General features: G+C 44.2%; 1 long non-coding RNA gene across 1 annotated transcript in view; it reads right to left on the bottom strand.

Moving 5' to 3' along the window:
• LOC122544657 overlaps positions 1 to 3,530 on the bottom strand; it is an 18,944-nt gene extending 15,414 nt beyond the window's left edge. The window contains exon 1 of the long non-coding RNA XR_006310418.1: positions 3,439 to 3,530. This is a non-coding gene — a long non-coding RNA (uncharacterized LOC122544657). The remainder of the gene's footprint in view (positions 1 to 3,438) is intronic.
• Positions 3,531 to 5,288: the final 1,758 nt, after the last annotated feature.

Genomic DNA, 5,288 nt, shown 5'->3' with positions numbered 1-5,288 from the left:
GACCTGCACATCTTTGGACTGTGGGAGGAAACCGGAGCACCCGGAGCAAACCCATGCAGACGCAGGGAGAACGTGCAAACTCCACACAGTCAGTCGCCTGAGGCGGGAATTGAACCCGGGTCTCTGGTGCTGTGAGGCAGCAGTGCTAACCACTGTGCCACCGTGCCGCCCAGTTAGATTATTCCTGATCCTTTCTGTACTTTCTGTCCTATTTCTTGTTGTGGAAACTTTAACCTGTGCCGAGCACTTCCCCATTTTGACTTTTCCATAACTTTGCACGCAGCTGAAAAACAAACCCATGTTTTAGTTTAAAGTCCAATATATAGGCCCTGGTTATACCATTTTCCAGGACTCCGATCCTAGTATCATCCACGTGTAGCCCGTCCCATTGCAACAGTTTCATCCTTCCCCAGTACTGACTCCAGTGTCCAGTGAATCCAAACCTCCTATTTCTCCTACACCAGTGTTCAGCCCCACACATCTTACTGTTATAATCTTGCTGATGTTATGGCTCAGGTAGTAATCCAGAGATGTTTTACTCTGTTTTTTAATTTATTCATGAGCTGCACATATTCCTTCAGCAGAACGTCTTCCCTTGTTCTGTCTATATTGACAATTGGATTGTTCCTCTGCAGCGTGAAGCCAGGCACCAGGCAGGCAAATCTGCCTTTGGGACTCTCTATTCCCCTGACTACACTGTTTCCGATTACACTTGCATTTCTCTTCTCCTTCCTCTTGAATCGCTCCCTCTCCCACAGTGCTGTGGTCAATTTGCTCATTCTCCCTACAGACCCCACTCTCATCCACAAAGGGAGCAAGAATCTCAAACCTGTTCGGCAAGCTGATGGGCTGAGGCTCATTTAGCACTACCCTTTGGTTTCCTCTATCTGCATCACTCATAGTCACACCTGACCACTGATCGATTTGAGGTAGTTAATCTAATGCCTCCTGAAACAGAGCATCCAGGTAACTCCTGCCCCTCCCTGGTGTGTGGAAGTGTTCGGAGCTCAGATTTCAGCTCAACAATCTGAGCTGGAATCCCTCAACCAACACTTGTTATGGTTGTAGTAGCTATGAACCACAATGGGGTCCACCAGCTCTGACATCATGCAGTTACAACACCTCGCCTGGTCTGGCCCCCTCCATTTCAATGACTTGGTGCTTAACTTGATTTTTAAACATTTCATACTGAAAGAACATCCACTATTGTTGGGGAGATTAATTGACCATGCTCAAGAAGCCAAAATTAAGTAAGTGCAGATATTTTGAAAGATTGTATGGCTGGCAGAGATTAGAGATGGGAATGATCACTATCATAGGATTTGAAAAGAAGGACAAGAAATTTGTTAAAATGTTTCTTTTCTTCAATTTGTGACCTCTTTAGGTCAGTGAGCTCAGGGTGAGGAGAACAAAACTCAGAGTGAGTGAGCACACGGGCAGCAGGGTGTTGGATGAGCTGAAGATTGCAGGGAGGTTGAAAGTGGAAGGTGGATCAGGAGTGTGTTACGGTCATTCAGTCTCGAGGTTACAAAGGACTGGATGAGATTTTCAGCACCTGGAGCTGAGACTGTGTTGGAATCAGGCCATGTTACTGAAATGGAAATAGAACGTCACGGTGAGAATGTTCAGAGTTTGTGAGATTTGTAGCTCGGGTGCTCGTTGTTGTGGTTCTATTCGCCGAGCTGTGATTGAATCTGTGGAAGAGTGCCATGCCTCTAGGAATTCCCTGGTTATTCTCTGTTTGGCTTGTCCTATAATATTAGTGTTGTCCCAGTCGAATTCGTTGCTCATCATCGGAGTGTGTGGCTACTAAGGATAGTTGGTCGTGTCGTTTCGTGGCTAGTTGGTGTTCATGGATGCGGATCGTTAGCTGTCTTCCTGTTTGTCCTATGTAGTGTTTCGTGCAGTCCTTGCATGGGATTTTGTACACTACATTGGTTTTGCTCATGCTGGGTATCGGGTCCTTCGTCCTGGTGAGTTGTTATCTGAGAGTGGCTGTTGGTTTGTGTGCTGTTATGAGTCCTAGTGGTCGCAGTAGTCTGGCTGTCAGTTCGGAAATACTCTTGATGTCTGGTGAGAATGTGGCTCTGTGGCTGAAAGCTGATCTCCAAGTTTGATGCTCCCTTAATGTTGGAAAGAGCCTGGTCCAGATAGTTACCTGAGATGGCAATACAGTTGGAGTTAGGAAGTCTGTAACAGGGACTGAGGCCTGCAGCTTTCAGTGAACAAAGGATCAGGAGTAGGCCTTTCAACTGTTCCACTATTGAATGAACTCATGGCTGCTGTGTGGAGTTCAGCCTTTGGCCCATCTCCCTGAATACCTTTGTTGAACAAAAGTTTATCTGTCTCAGACTGAAAACTAACAACCTTTTCCACCCTTTTCATATCAAAGCCATTCCTCACATCTCTCTCGAACAGACTCTGCTCCCAAGTTCTTGATTAAATTGGAGGCAATTTCTATTCATCCAGCACTGGATGTTGGGACGTTGTGTGATTTGGAGGGATCTCCAAGAGAGTGCTGGTCACAACACATGCTCCCCGGTCTTTCGTGGTGGTGAAAGTGGCTGGTGTGGGAGGTTATACTCAAGATATGGTTGATAAAACCCCTCTCATTCTCGTCATCCTCCTTCCAGCACTATGGAATATAATGTGGGAAAATATATGCATTCTGGCAGGAAGACGAGGAGAGGTGAATATTATTTAACGAGGGAAAACCTCTGCAGCAAGCTGCAGCATGGAATTGTGGGTCCTTCTGCTTGAAAGGTGATAAGCTAGCATCCAGGTTCAGTGGGTATTCAGGGAGGGAAATAGTCAGTTGGCTTTTATTTAAAGGGAATGGGGAGAAAAATTGAAGTTTTGCTAAAACTGGACAAGACATGAGTCAGATCACATTTGGAATCCTGTGAATAGCTTTTGTCCCTTGTTTTGGGAAAGGCAGTCCATAGAGTGTTCAGGAGATTGATCCCAGATATGGGAGGAATTTCTCAGGAGATGAGTTTGAGCAGATTGCTTCTGTACTCATTGAAGTTCAGAAGAATGAGACAAGACCTTATGGAAAGATTCTGAGGAGCTTGACATTGTAGATTCAGGGAGATTGTTACTACTTATTTGAGAGTTGAGGACTTGAGGACATAATCTCAAAGTAAGGAATCACCTATTAAAAACAGATGTGGAGGAATTCCTTCTCTTTGGGTACTGAATACTGCAGTGGCCTGTAAAGGCTGTGCTGCTCAGTCTGTCCAAGGCTGAGATAAATAGATTTTCAATTAGTAAGGAATTCAAGGGTGCGGGCATAGGGCAGGAAAATCGAGCTGAAGATTATTGGATCAGCTCTGATCTCACTGAATGTTGACAGCAGACTTGCTGGGTTAAGTTGCATCTGATGGTGTTAAACATCTTCTTTTTCTGGGTTCTCACTTGATTTGCCTTTTGTTTCACAGGGTATTGGAAGAAGATGATTTGCAATGAGGAGACTTAAAACCAGGCATTATTCCCAATCTGACCAAGCTGCCGAGTTTATTGTTGTCTGAATATCATTGGGTTTTGCAGAAAAAAGCATCGTTCACAGTGGGGGAGAAACCGGACGTGTGTTATACATGTGGACAAGTCTTCAGCAGATCATCTGCTCTGTCACAATATAAATACAGCCACACTAGGGAAAGGCCACTCATCTGTTCCAAGGGTGGGAAAGGATTCACTTAATCATCCACCTTGCTGAAACCCCAGCAAGTTCACATAGAGAACAGACCTTTGAAATGCTCAGAATGTGGGAGGTGCTTTAAAAACTCTGGGGCACTGATATCCTAACAATATCCTCACTGTGATGAGAGACCCTTCATGTGCTCTCACTGTGGATGTGGGTTCAAGCCATCATCCAACCTCATTAAACACCAGTGGATCCACACTGGGGAGAGACCATTCACCTGCGGGAAAGGATTTTCACATAAAACACCAGTGATCTCTCGGAAGTTAGAGGCTGTTCTGCTGCACTGACTGTGGTAACAGATTCATTGTGAAATCCAAGCTGCTGAAACACCAGCGTATTAATGAGAAATGACAGAACCTGATTTTTACCGTGAACATCTCCCCGCTTCATAGTCCCACCTGATATGGAGCTATGTCAAAGAACTTAATTACTTTTGTAATTGATAACTGTATGATATCCACTGGGGCAGGTTTCCGCTGAAGTTAATGAATTCCAGCTCAGTTAAAGGGATGACTGTAACAAACCTATTTCTAAGTGTTCATTGAAGTGATCTCCCTCTGAGTGTGTTGTGGAAGAATCAATGTTTTAAAAATTACCAGGAGATACAGAAAATCCTTCGTGAAATTAAACTTTAATCTTGCAAAATCAAAGCTATGGGAGCCAACGAAATGTCTTCCCTGTCTCTCCACGGGCTCTTTGTTCTCCTGCAACTTATACAGTTGTTTTTCCTGCGTTTATTGGATAACATTAGCATAGCCAATCATGCTGGCTCGCTTTATCTTTCTAAACTAATCACCGTCTGCCACACTGGTTCCCTCCATCACAATTAACCTATCAGATTGATAATGTTGTAATGTCAGCATTCTCTCATTTACCAGTGATTTGGCTAACCTATCACAATGCACTATCATTATCTGTTACTGGAGCCCTGTAATATGATACCGGGCATGCACGACAACACTAAGTTAACTGCCAGAGTAACTTCCATAAGTGAAGGAGTTGGAATTTGCTGCTGATCACATCCAGCACCCAATTTGATTCATTGTAGTCTTTTTCAATGACCTTGTGGAAATTCTAGCTTGGTTACAGGTGTTTACAAAGGGATTAAAAAGTCAATTATATCAAATTTGTAGTAAACACCCAGCTTGCTAACACTTTCTAATGTTCTTAGTACTTCCTTTTGAAAAGGTTCCCTTTCTCTCTCCTCCATCTTGGAAGGAGCTCATTGAACTACTTTGTCATTCAGATTGAGATAATCTAAGCAGCCGTCTCTTCCGTGTCCCTCCTTTCCCTGAAACTGTCTCTGAAGTTCCACCTTGTCTGAGTCCTGAATACTCAACTTCCTCCAGCTCCTCTCCTACCTTGGGAGCTCCTCATGTCCATGAGAACCAACTTCTCCTCTCTTGACCATTTTCCCATTCAATTGCCGAGCATCCAACCTCCTCCCTTTCACTGATATTGTTAACAGTTCTTGCTCTCATCTGGTAAGGTCCCTGTCACTTTAATTCCACCATCATCCATCCAGTGAAGACCAACGTGGCCTCATTTCCTTCCCAAAAACCTAGAAGTTGGTAACCCTCAA

The sequence above is a fragment of the Chiloscyllium plagiosum genome, chromosome 50, assembly GCF_004010195.1.
Source record: "Chiloscyllium plagiosum isolate BGI_BamShark_2017 chromosome 50, ASM401019v2, whole genome shotgun sequence".
Lineage (NCBI taxonomy): Eukaryota > Metazoa > Chordata > Chondrichthyes > Orectolobiformes > Hemiscylliidae > Chiloscyllium > Chiloscyllium plagiosum.
Note: the sequence above shows the minus strand (reverse complement) of the source record. Positions and strands in the feature narration are given on the sequence as shown.